At 41.3% G+C, this 14,327-nt stretch overlaps 1 protein-coding gene across 3 annotated transcripts in view; it reads right to left on the bottom strand.

Annotated features, from left to right (window-relative positions):
• PAK3 (p21 (RAC1) activated kinase 3) overlaps positions 1 to 14,327 on the bottom strand; it is a 450,753-nt gene that overhangs the window by 370,844 nt on the left and 65,582 nt on the right. For 2 of the 3 annotated variants that reach the window (XM_080652995.1, XM_080652994.1), the window contains exon 2: positions 3,772 to 3,867. The exons of the other annotated variant lie outside the window; for it this stretch is intronic. The gene's annotated coding sequence lies outside the window, so the exon portion shown is untranslated. The remainder of the gene's footprint in view (positions 1 to 3,771; positions 3,868 to 14,327) is intronic. 3 annotated transcript variants of the gene reach the window in all.

Below are 14,327 nucleotides of genomic sequence, written 5' to 3'. Positions count from 1 at the left end.
ATTAACTACAACAAGGCTGTACACACAGTCCACAAAGGGGTGCACCAAGAGTATCCACCTCAGGTTAACTAGGGAGGCCGACCCACTGGGCCATGTAGGAAACCTAGCACACAAAGCTACCCTACCAACTCAGGGAAGCAGTGAAAATGCGGCAACAAAGAAACAGATCACAAACGAAAGAAATGGAGGAAAACAAACGACTGGATATAGAATTCAAAACCACAGTTATAAGGCTTTTCAAGGATATCCTAGAAAAGGCCGATAAATATAACGAGACCCTCGAAGATATGAAAAAGGACCAACTAGAAATTAAACATACACTGACTGAAATAAAAAAATATTATATAGAGACCCAAAAACAGACTAGAGCAGCCGTGGGCAAACTACAGCCCGCGGGCCGGATCCGGCCTGTTTGGCTGTTCTATCCGGCTCGCAGAGCTGAAAGAGCGGAGGGTTATCTTGCTCTCCCCTCCGCTCCTTTACTTTGAATTTATATTAGTTCACACAAACACTCCATCCATGCTTTTGTTCCAGCCCTCCGGTCCAGTTTAAGAACCCATTGTGGCCCTCAAGTCAAAAAGTTTGCCCACCCCTGGACTAGAGGAACACAAGAATCAAGTCAAAGAATTGAAATACAAAGAAGCAAAAAACACTCAACCGAAAAAGCAAAAAGCAAAAAAAATCCAAAAAGTTGAAGATAGTGTAAGAAGTTTCTGGGACAACTTCAAGCATACCAACATCAGAATTATGGGGGTGCCAGAAGAAGAGAGAGAGCAAGATACTGAAAACCTATTTGAAGAAATAATGACTGAAAACTTCCCCCACCTGGTGAAAGAAATAGACTTACAAGTCCAGGAAGCGCACAGAACCACAAACAAAAGGAATCCAAAGAGGACCACACCAAGACACATCATAATTAAAATGCCAAGAGCAAAAGACAAAGAGAGAATCTTAAAAGCAGCAAGAGAAAAACAGTTAATTACCTACAAGGGAGCACCCATACGATTGTCAGCTGATTTCTCAACAGAAACTATGCAGGAGTGGCAAGAAATTTTTAAAGTGATGAATAGCAAGACCCTACAACCAAGATTACTCTACCCAGCAAAGCTATCATTCAGAATTGAGGGGCAGATAAAGAGCTTCACAGATAAGAAAAAGCTAAAGGAGTTCATCACCACCAAACCAGTATTATATGAAATGCTGAAAGGTATTCTTAAAGAAGAGGAAGAAGAAAAAAAGTAAAGATAAAAATTATGAACAACAAATACATATCTATCAACAAGTGAACCTAAAAATAAAGTGAATTAAAAACCTGAGGAACAGAATAATCTGGTGAATATAATAGAATCAGGGGCATAGAAAGGGAGTGGACTGATAATTCTCAGGAGGAAAGGGGTATGGGGGGTTTCAGGAAGAGACTGGACAAAAATCATACACCTATGGATGAGGACAGTGTGGGGGAGGTAAAGGCAGAAGGTGGGGTGGGAACCAGATGGAGGGGAGCTATGGGGGGAAAAAGGAGAAACAATTGTAATAATCTGAATAAAGATTTATTAAATAAATAAATAAATAAATAAATAAATAAAAAATAAAAAATAAAAAATAAAAAATATATGGTATAAAAAACAAAAACAAAGTAAATGCAATACCTGATGAAGAGGGCACTGCACACGCGCGGCGATGGCATTGTTCAGGCCCACCATCCTTTCTCAACCACTGAGAAGGGTCAGAGGCTGAGGGGGCCAGGGAAGAAGCCATTTGTCACTAACCCTCAGAGCTGATAGCGCCGCTCAAACTGACATCTGCAGCGAGGGAACGGTAAAGGCTGAAGGCCTGAAAATCCATTCTGCTCATATAAACACACTATCAAGGCCATTGTTTTCTGGAATACTTTCCAAGCTAAGATTCTGTATATTGCTAATTCTGTGACCAGTGGATCAGTGGTTGGAATGCGTATGCCATGACTTGCCCTAGGGATAAATGGCCCAGTTGATCAGTTGCAGGGTTGGGGAACCTCTTTTTTCTACCAAGGGCCAATTGGATAATTATAACATCATTCAAAGGCTATACAAAATCATCAACTTAAAAATTAGCCTGCTATATTTGGTCAAACAATTAACTCATCCCTAATGCCTTGGCAGGGCCAGACCAAATGATTCCGTGGGCCTTAGACCAGACATTCCCCACCCCAGAGTTAATGGGTTAATAGGAGAGATGCTAACTAGAAAACAATACAATGATGAAATGGCTTATTTATTTAGCACACAATTTATGCTGAGCACTGCGTTTGGGTGTTTGACATATGTTCTCATTTAATCTTCCAAATTCTATGGAGTAGATAATATGATCACCCATGATAATCATGATAATGATGGTGATAATAGCAGCTAACATGAAATAAGTGCTTCATACCAGCCAGTCACTGGGTTAGGTGTTTTGAAATATTTTATATAGGTAAATCTTCAGTCTACAGATGAGAATAATTTGGCCCAAAAAAGGATAGGTGTCTTATCCAAGATCACAGATCTGGGTAGGTGCAGCTCTGATATTCAAGTTTGACTCTCAAACCCAGACTCTTAAAGTGTTGTGGGAGTTCAGAGCAGACAAGTCTTACCTTGTTCTGGTAGGTACATGTGTGCAGGGAGGAAACCACAAAGAAGGAAGAAAGGAGTAAAGATGAGGAAAGAGAGGCCTATTCAGGGCCCACCAAGTGGCTCCACTTGTAAGAGCTGAGGCTGTTCTCCTTCCCCTCTTTGCTCCTAATCACCTTACCTGTGCCAGCTAGGGGTTGAGCCTACCTATGAAGATTATTTTGTGACTCAGGGCTTGATATTGAGGTGCCTTGGTCTTCCTAAGGCCCCCCAGAAGCTCAAATAACCTTAATTCCACTCCAAGGGATGACAAGGTTATAGATTTTTAAAACTCAAACCATGATGGGTAGACAGTCCCTTCTTTTAGTTTTCTTCAGTGGAAGCAGTCCTTGAGCATTTAGAACATTTACAAAATTTGAAAAGAACAAATAATCCAGAAGAGCCAGCAACCAGCACCCTGCACAACATCTCATCAAGCCAACAAAGAAAGGTCATCATGAAACACTGCTTGTAACAGCAAAAACTCACCAATATGCTAAGTAACCATCAATATGGATTAATTAAATAAATTAGAAAACAACCACAGAAAAGAACACTATGTTTTTGTTTAAAAGGATGAGGTAGAACTATATGTTCTGACAAGGAAAGATGTTTCCAAAAGATTATAAGTGAAAAAAGCAGGTCACAAAACAGTCTCTATAGTACGATTCCATTTAAGTCACAGACTCGTATTTATTTGCACAAAACTGTTAACCACAGTTATCTGGTATGTTGTAGGCATAGAATTACACAGGAACTTTCACTTTCTAATTTGTATACTTTTGCATTCTGTTGACCTTTACAACAAGCCAATATTACTTTTATAATTGGAAAAACTATAATAGTTTCCATTTTGCAAAACAAAAGTCTCCATCTTAGATTATCCTTTACCTAGCCTGTCTTTTATAAACATAACATATCTTGGATTCAGCAGTGCATCTGAAATTGTTTCCTATAACTTTCTCACAAATGAACTACGATAAGACAACAATTAAGCATAACACAAGTCAAATAGATTAGCATTTGATTAAATAATTTTACTCAAAATATAGGTGGCAACCAGCATAAAATTCTCCAGAGAAAGGCCACAGGGATTTTCCACTTTTATTAATAACTTAAATGACACATAAAATGTACTTACCACGTCTGAAAATGATTCAAAGCTGGCAGGGATAACACATATATTGAAGAACAAAATTGAGATTCAAAATGAGTTCAGATGGACTAGAACAGTGGTCTAAAATTTAAAAAAAAATAAGGTGAAATTTATAAGATAAGGAAAACACAACCTCAATTAAAATTTTAAAAGTCTATATTTGTAAGACCAGAATAAGGTAAACATGGTTTGGTGGCAGCTTACATAATAACAAACAAACAAACAAACAAACCAAAAAAGACATAGGGGTCTGAGATGATCCAAAGGCATAAGTTGAGCCAGAAGTTTAATGTAGCTAAATTATTCAGCTGCACAAAACAGAGCATAATTTTCAGTTGTATTAATCTAAATATGGTTTCTAGATCCCACAATACAATTTTCACACTGCAATCTGTGCTGTTCCCCCCTGGAGTCTCTTATTTAATTCTAGGCACCACATTTTAGGAGGGCCACTGAGAAAGTGGAACATATCCAGAGGAGGGCCACAAGATTGACGAAGGGATACAAAACCACCCCATAACAGGAGCGTCTTTGGAAGGGACCAGAGACATGTGCCTTGAAAAAGAGAATTGTCAGGGGACATATAAGATACCCACTTGCTTTCAAATCTCAAAAGTGTTTTACTATAGAATGCATATAATTATTCTGGGTTGCCCAGGTGACAGAACTTAGGCTAATGCTGCCCAGTGGTGGCAAGGAGGCAGATTTTCAGTAAACCTATCTATCAAAAGGCTTTCTAACCTTGAGAGGGTCCTGCAAGAGCCTGAGTAGGCTAGTGAGGCAATGGGTGCTTTAAGTCAAGAGTGGATGAACAGATACCCCATGATGGAATTATATTCCCTGGGTCCCTTTCAGCTCCATAAGATTGCATCTCTTTCTCCTATTCTCCATGCCACCAATTCCACTCTAGTGCCTCCTCTGACCAATTATCCCTCTCTCTGCAATCTACAGAGTGGTAAGGACAGCTCTGCAGGAACTGCTCAGACTTCAGCTCTTGTTTATTATTGTACAAAATCTATGGAGGGAAAACCCATTACTTATAGCAGGACCAAATGGTTACGTCTTATCATGTGACCTCTCCCCTCCTATAAGATAGATCCTCCAATGGGTTTCAATCTCACTCCTTGTAAATGGAAGTCATCACAATGGTAGACAAAACCCCAAACTAGCTGCCCTTGTGACTTCTCTGACCTCCTATCCTGTTACCCTTTCCCACATTCACTCCTCTCTGGTTACACACATGCTTCTTGACTGTTTCTTAAATGCCAGGTATGATCCTAATTTGGGGGCTTTGTTTCTGTTAATCTCTCTGCCTGAAATGCTCTTCCCTGAGATGATACTGGAATGGCCCTCTCTCTTACTTTCTTCAGAGCTGGACTCAAAGATCCTCTTCCCAGTGAGGTCTCCTCTGACCACCCTCTTTAAAATTGTTGGCCTTGCAGGCTGTTCCACACTTCTCCTTATATCAAAACTCATTATCAGCCCATCTTAAGGTGTTTTCCCAGTAGTACTTAATACCATATAACAATATTTTCTATTTTTATTTTGTTTTCCTATATCCCTCTATTGGTCTGTAAGTTGTTGTTTTTTTTAATGCAGAGATCATGTCTGTCATCTTTTTTGTTGAATTTCAGCCCTGGGAACATTGGCTAGTACATTTACTGAAGATAACCCAAAGTTGGCAGGGATATCAAGTATACTAAAGAACTAAACTGAGATTCAAATGAGCTCAGATAGGCTTCAGTACTGGGTACTCTGTAAATGTTTAATGATATGGGCACTGTATCCCAAATCCATGCCCTTTTCTACAGTCTTGACTTTCTCAACAAAAGCAATTTCAGATTTAAGAACTGGATCTCAATATAACAAGGCATTGTATCTCAGTAGTTAGAGTTGGGTGGTTTGGTTTATGTTTCTCAATTTATTTTTTGTAATGCAGTCATATTATGTTAATGATTGCCAGGCCATAATCATTGTAACATCTATTGAGTGCTTATCATGTGCCAGGCATTATGATAGGCACTTTACTGGTATTAATTCATTTTAATCCTCACAACATCCCTTTTCAGTTGGCACTAATATTATTCTCATTTTAAAGACCAGAAAACCAAGAAACAGAGAAGTGATATTATGATACTAGAGGCCCGGTGCTTGAAATTAGTGTATGAGTAGGGTCCCTAGGCCTGGCTGGCGATCAGGGCTGATCTGTGGTGTGAACGGTGGAGCAATCGGGGGGCCCCTGCTCGCACCTGACTTGACTGGCTTGGGGCCTGCAGGCTGGGGGCAGCTCCTGTGTTGGGTGTCTGCCCCCTGGTGGTCAGTGTGCATCATAGCAACTGGTTGTTCCCCTATTCATTCGATTTGCATATTAAGCTTTTATTATAGAGGCCCAGTGCACAAAATTCATGCATGGGAGGGGGCTGTCCCTCAGCCCGGCCTGCACCCTCTCCAATCTGGGACCCCTCAGGGGATGTCCGACTGCTGGTTTAGGTCTGATACCACAGGGATCGGACATCCCTCTCACAATCCAGGACTGCTGGCTCCTAACCACTCACCTGCCTGCCTGCCTGACCATCCCTAACCACTCTGACTACCTGCCTGATTGCCCCTAACCACTCTGCCTGCCTGCTTGATTGCCCCTAATCCCTCTGCCTGCCTGCCTGATTACCCCTAACTGCCGCAGCTTACCACCCTGATCTCTCCTAACCACTCTCCCCCGACGGCCTGATCACCCCTAACCACCTCTGCCTCGGCCCCCACCACCGTGGCTTTGTCCAGAAGGACATCTGGAAGGATGTCCAGAAGACATCTGGTCTATCCGGTCTAATTAGCATATTACCTTTTTATTAGTATAGATGACTTGTTCATGGTAATATAAATAGTATCAGGTAGATTCCAAAGCCCATGTCATTACCTCCTGACTTCAGTGTAAGATGAAAATTGATGATGATAGCTAACAATTATTTAGTACCAACTATGTATCAGGCACTTTTCTAAATGTTTAAAATACATCACCTCATTTAATGCTCAAAAGAGCTATATGAGCCAAAACCGGTTTGGCTCAGTGGATAGAGCGTCGACCTGTGGACTGAAGGGTCCCGGGTTCGATTCCGGTCAAGGGCATGTACCTTGGTTGCGGGCACATCCCCAGTGGGGGGTGTGCAGGAGGCAGCTGATCGATGTCTCTCTCTCATCGATGTTTCTAGCTCTCTATCCCTCTCCCTTCCTCTCTGTGAAATATCAATAAAATATATTAAAAAAAAAAGAGCTATATGAGGTGGGAACAGTTATTATGACTATTTTACAGTTCTAGGACCTCCCATAATGTAGTGAACCATACCCACTATCTCACTTGAATTCTGCTTTGGTGTCATGAGAAGCATGCTTTGATTTTCTCTCCTGTGTTCTAGCCAAGTGAAGAATCCAAAGAAGCGATCATTTGCCAATCTCTCATGAACCCTTCATCCATGTAGATTAGGCTTCCAACACATGTGATTTCAGGCCTTGCTTGTGCTGTTATCTCTCTCTAAGATGTCCTTCTTTCCCCTCTGCCAACCCAATCCTACCAACTTTTTTTTTATCAAAGCACAGCTCAAATGCAACTTCTTCCAGAGAGCCTTCCATGATCAGCCTTTCCATCACAATCTCTCTCATCATAGTTTGTACACTTTGTTCAGTCCTGGTCATCTCTGGCTTTGCAGTGCTGGATCTCTTTTCACTCACATGTGTCTCTTCTTCTCAAGTAGACTATAGCTCCTGGAGGCAGCTAGCTCTTGAGCAGCTTGGCATGCCCTAAAGAAATGTTAATGTCAGCTTGCATATAGTAGGTCCTCAATAATTATTTGATTTCATAATGATACTACACACTCAAAGTTGTAAATGTTCTCTTTTGAAAGTGCTCTCATACATATTATCTAATTTTTGCTTCATAGAAACCCTGAGAGATAAAAAAGGCAAATCTTATTTTTCTTATTTATATAGTTAAGGAAATTGAGGGCCAAGGAGGTAGAAAAGTTATCACAGATCACAGATCTGATAATTAAACCCAGCCCTCTGGACTTTAAGTCACAGATTCTTTGCACTGGACCATACCAATTTTAACAAAGATACCACTAGCTGGGAGAACCCCAAATAGCTGCAGGAATCCTGAGAAAGAAGAACAAAGTAGGTGGGATCTCAATACCAGATATTAAGCTGTATTACAAAGCCACTGTTCTTAAAACAGCCTGGTACTGGCACAAGAACAGACATATAGATCAATGGAATAGAAGAGAGAACCCAGAAATTAACCCAAACCATTATGCCCAATTAATATTTGACAAAGGAGGCATGAACATAAAATGGAGTCAAGACAGTCTCTTCAACAAATGGTGTTGGAAAAATTGGACAGATACATGCAAAAAAATGAAACTAGACCACCAACTTAAACCATACACAAAAATAAACTCAAAATGGATAAAGGACTTAAACATAAGATGGGAAACCATAAAAATACTAGAGGAATCCACAGGCAGCTAAATCTCAGACATATGCCCAAGCAATTTCTTCACTGATACTGCTCCTAGGGCAATGCAAACTAAAGAGAAAATAAACAAATTGGACTACATCAAAATAAAAGCTTTTGCACAGCAAAAGAAACTATCAACAAAACAACAAGAAAGCCCACTGCATGGGAGAACATATTTGCCAATGTCATCACCAATAAGGGTTTAATCTCCAACATTTACAGGGAACTCATACAACTTAACAAAAGGAAGATAAACAACACAATCAAAAAATGGCAATGGACCCAAATAGCTACTTTTTCAGGAAGGACAGAAGGAAGGCCAAGAGACATATGAAAACATGCTCAAAGTCACTAATTATCCGAGAAATGCAAATCAAAACGACAATGCGGTATCATCTCACACCTGTCAGAATGACTATCATCAACAAATCAACAAACGACAAGTGTTGGTGAGGATGCGGAGAAAAAGGAACTCTTTTGCACTGCTGGTGGGAATGCAGACTGGTGCAGCCACTGTGGAGAACAGTATGGAGTTTCCTCAAAAAACTAAAAATGGAACACCCATTTGACCCTGTGATCCCACTTCTAGGAATATACCCCAAGAAGCTAGAAACACCAATCAGAAAGGATATACACCCCTATGTTTATAGCAGCACAATTCACCATAGCTAAGACTTGGAAACAGCCTAAGTGCCCATCAGCAGATGAGTGAATTAAAAAACTGTGGTACATCTACACAATGGAATACTATGCTGCGGTAAAAAAGAAGGAATTCTTACCATTTGCAACAGCATGGATGGAAATGCAGAGCATTATGCTAAGTGAAATAAGCCAGTCAGAGAAAGATAAATACCGCATGATCTCACTCATTTATGGAATACAATGAACAACATAAACTGATGAACAGGGACAGATCCAGAGACAGAGAAGCATTGATCAGACCGTCAAACCTCAGAGGGAAGGTAGGGGAGGGTGGGGGTAAGGAGCAGAGATCAACCAAAGGACTTGTATGCATGCATATAAGCCTAACCAATGGACATGACACCAGGGGGGTGAGGGCATGAATGGGGGGTGTTGGGGGGTTAATGGAGGGATGAGGACACATATGTAATACCTTAATCAATAAAGAAATTAAAAAAAAATGCTAGTAATCCTATCTAATAAAGAGGGAATATGCTAATTGACCAACACACCCTCACAAAGATGGTGGCACCCACAGCCAATAAGGAGGGAATATGCTAATTGACTGCCACACCCTCAAATTGAGGCACTCACAGCCACAAGATGGCAGCGCCCAGTACCCTTAGCCCCACCTGGGCGGCAGGCACATGGCACAGCCGGGCCCACCTCCAGGTGGGTCTGGCTACTCCGTGCGCCTGCCTCTGGCATCTCCCAGTTCCCTTACTGCCCCCCAGCCGCCCAGGGCCAGCCTGAGGTGCAGGAAAGCCTCAGATGTCAGCTGCCCAGCCACCCAGGGCTGACCCAAGACACAGGCAAGCCTTGGATGGTGGCTGCCCAGCCACCCAGGGCCGGCCCAGGTGCAGGTAAGCCTTGGATGTCAGCTGCCCAGCCACCCAGGGCTGCCCAAGGCTCAGGTAACCAGGGCTGGCCAAGGCTTGTGCTGCTGGCAGTGGCAGCAGCAGAGATGTGATGGGGGCATAGCCTTCCCCTCCTCCAGTGCATGAATAAGACCTTGTCTTGAGTCTATCTCTGGAGCAAAAGCAATAAACAGAGCTAGGGGGCAATAACCAAGATAACGATTCAGAAGGCAGATAAATTGATACACTCTGTGGTGAGAAGTGCTTGGGGCTTATCAGATGGGTGGGGATGACTCTGTATGTTCTTTGTGAGGAGGGCACTGGAGAGTGAACTCAATGTTGTCCTCTAGACAGGGTAGATTAATTCAACCCTCAGAAGAAGGGAGGCAGCCTAGCAGGCAGCAGGGTAAATGTGAGAGAGCACTCTGAGGCAAGAAAGCTGGGTTCAGTTCTGGTATGAGCTAACCATGTGTCCATAGAGAAGGTACCTAACCTCTCTGGGGTTGTATTTCCTCAATAGAAGATGTTGGTTAGGGCCTCTCACAGCCCCAGTAGTCTACAAATCTATAACACAGGTCACAAATTGGTGATGCACAGAACAGATCTGGGCCACAGACTTATTTTCTTTGGCCCAAATGGGGTTTAAAGTACTTTGATCTGGTAACCAAAGTTAAAAATCAGAAGATTTTATATAAATATTCAAATTCCCAAGCTCTCTAGAAATATCAGATCTAGTAACATTAAATATTGGAAGACTACATAAAACTTGATATCATCTGTTTATTACTTAGAATATAGTGTGCTAGGTTGTGATAAGCTCCATGGGGAAAATATAAAGGTGGGAGATTTAAGAAGTTCTGAAGGAGTAGGAGTTAGAAGGATCCTGCAAGGCCTATACTATTGGCCCTGAGTATCTGTGGATTCTACATTCAAGGATTCAATCAACCACAGATTGAAAATATTCCAAAAAAGTTTGCATTGTTGCTGATGTGTACTATGTAGTTAGACCTACTGTGATGGTTGTATAAGTACTGAACATGTACAGAGGTTTGTGGGTTTTTTTGTCCTTATTCCCTAAACAATATAGTATAACAACTATTTACATAGCATTTGCATTGTATTACAAGTAATCTAGAGATAATTTAAAGCATACAGAAGAATGTGTGTAGGTTATATGCAAATGCTACATCATTTTACATAAGGAACTTGAGCATCCACAGATTTTTGTATCCATAGGGGATCATGGAACCATCTCCCACGGATTCTAAGGGGCAACTATAGTTTACAGAGGCTGGTTGACAAGGCCTTGCTGACAAGGTGACCTCATCCCACAGGACCACATGAACTGGAACCAAGGAATGCCTGCTCCCTTCAGATAGAGCACATGGGTAAAAAGTTTGGGGTGCTAATATCCTCAATATACCAAGTGAAGAGGAAAAAGATACTGATGTGCATCGAAACAGAGTTTTAAGTTTATTATTTTATTTCACAAAAGCAAGAAAAGGGTCTCAAATGGTAAAATAAGTAGCAAAGTCTCAGAGAAGAAGAGTGAAATGTGTATACAAAGCACTCGCTAACCAAGAGTAACTAAACACCCCAATAAACCCAATTCATTTTTTGCCTAATAGGGTCAATACAATTAGCCTGGTACCTGTAGAAATACTCCCAACTTGACCTTACATCTTAGGCCAGGGCCATTGCACAATATTAAAACTCATTATAATTAGAGAACAAACAACTCTGTTGACCCAAGCATAGCATGAGACAGATGGGGAGACAAGAGAAATGGATAATACCCATTCTCTTGCTGGTCATTTCTTCTTATCTGGTCTGAGACTTGACATATTATTTCTCTGGATACTAATGTCTCCAAATGGAATATAGTATCCTCCAATGTATTTCAAATATTTTCCACCATGACCTACACTAAGAAATAAACTTGACATCCATAGAGCAATATTTACCCTTACTGTGTGCAATGCACTGTTTTTTCCTATTCCACTTTTTAATTGTCTTTTTTACTGCTGGTCACTACCCACTAAATCAGCAATTTGAAACCTTTTTCATGTAATGTCACACATAAACTAATTACTAAAATTCTGTGGCACATAAAAAGACAGGTATAATTTTGATTCATTCACACTGGACAGCTATTGTTGTATTAGCTGTTGTCATATTTTTATTTGACAATCTATGGGAAAAGCGGTCAGTGCCCCTGACTGAATAGTCAGGTATTACCTGCTTTAAAAATTCTTGTAGCACACCAGTTGAAAATCACTGCAATAAATTGATTTCCCAAACAGTAGGTAATAATTGGCAGTTTGAACTACTGCTCTAGACCAATGGTTCCCAAATCTGGCTCCAGATCAGAATCCCTTGGAGTCCTTAATCAGAATTTCTCTGGGGTGAGGCCCAAGAATCTATATTTTTTGCCAATAACTAGCCATGTACTGCCATAAAGGAATCACAGTTTTCCTCAGTGCACAGAAATAATTAAATAAATAATCAATGCCCTAGCTGGTTTGGCTCACTGGATAGAGTGCAGGTCTGCAGACTGAAGGGTCCCGGGTTTGATAATCCCACTTTATGGATTAATAAACCAAGGCTCAGAGAAATTCGACAAGCTGCTAGAAGACATATACAGAGAAGTTAAGAAACTGGTGGGACTGTGATTCATGAGGAGTCTGTTCCTACCTTTACAGACCTCTCTCACCCTCTCCCCTCTGTAGTTCCAGAGACCCTCTGTAGACCTGTCCTGGAATGTGGTCGGCAAACTGCGGCTCGCGAGCCATATGCGGCTCACGAGCTGCGGTTTGCCGCTCTGTTGACTAATGAGTTTGCCAACCACTGTTCAATACCAATTCAAATTCCAGGTTAGGCACCAAGATGGTCCAACCACCAGAGACAAGGATCAGGGATAAAATAACAATAATACCTTGCCCTTAAATTGAGTTTTAACTATTTCCAAAGCATATGTGTGTCTATTTTCTCCACATTTATACTTTTCAGCTACCCTGTGAGGAAGGAGAGGCAGATAAAAACTAGAAACCCAAACAGGGGAAGTGGCTTACAGCAGGTTCATAGCCAAGCTCCACCACTCAGATTCCCTCAGGCAGGGTCTACTAGTGCACTTGGGCTGGTTTTCTCCAGAGTTCCAAGTTCCATCCAATTTCATGTCTATCTTCCTTTAAGGGAGAAGAGGAAGAGATGGCTTGCTTTCTGCCTCCCTCCCTGAAAGGTTTACCATCTAGTTCTGAAATGATCATGCTCTGTAAACACATTGCAGAAGGACAGGTTGCCCTGAACCTTCTACACAGGGCTGTGCTAAGGACTGGCTATGTTTCTATTTTTGCCCTGCAATTTGCAAAAATCTCTGCACTGTGCTTCAAAGAAAAATAATGGATTCCATAAAGAGGAAAAGGCCCCATCCCTCCCACAAGAGATTAAATGCCACAAGCCTCTAATGAAGCAATGTTTGGAAGTCTCTGTGGGACAAAATGTTGAGAGCCCACAAAAAACCTATGTGGTGGATTGGAGCAATCTTTGAAATAACACAAAAGGGACTGGAGGGATGAATGACCCCCATTTAGCTTCCTCCGCTGAGGTCTTCCCTCTGCCACAGAGAGGGGTGTTGTTTGCAATGTGTATATATTTATGTGACAAGTGACTAGTTATTTATCAAAAACTCTATCGATTCTAACATTTTTCTTCACTCCTTCCCCTTCACAGTGCAGGTCATTCCATCAACACTCTTCTCTTGGCCTCAGTGTTCTCATTTATAAAGTAAATGGGTTGAACCAAATGGTCTGTTAGGTTATTTCTCTGGTTCTAGGATTCTGATAAAATATATGGGAAAGCCCCACATGGAGCCCACAAATTTGTGATTCAGACTCTGAGCATGAAGAGGCAAGTTGACTTCAAATTGTGTTTTAATAGTCATTTTTATTAAAAGGGATCAAAAGAGTGGGATAAAGGGGAAATTATATTATGCCATGAGCATGCTAATATTTTAATGATGAGGATTACTCTGCCTTTTCCCTCTCATGCTTTATTTTTCATTCTCTTTAGCATAGTCAGGGAAGCAAAGCATAGGCCCTAGACAGTACTTCTTCCCCGTTCCAATTTCTCTTCCCATGTGAAGGTGGTGGGTGCAACCTAGCGCTGTAATAGCAGAGGTTTTAGCCCCATAGCGCTTCAAGTTAATACCATTCTCACCTCAGTGGAAGCACTCCATTTGATGTCAGAAATATTGGAAGAGGTGTTAAATTTGCTTTGTGACTGCAACTCCCTTCCATTTTGGTGAGGCTGGTTTAGGATTTGATGGTTTTTTAGTTTTCAATATCAAGAAAGTACAAAATACCTCAGCTATTTAATATGTCTTGTCAAGCACCAAGGTGGTTCCTTCCCCACACTCACTGCTGCTTGCCAACATAACACGTGCCCCTATCCTATCTGATTTCCAGGACTGGGTTCAAGGAAGTGAGGTTGCACAGAGG

Source organism: Plecotus auritus (assembly GCF_963455305.1).
Source record: "Plecotus auritus genome assembly, chromosome: X".
NCBI lineage: Eukaryota > Metazoa > Chordata > Mammalia > Chiroptera > Vespertilionidae > Plecotus > Plecotus auritus.
Note: the sequence above shows the minus strand (reverse complement) of the source record. Positions and strands in the feature narration are given on the sequence as shown.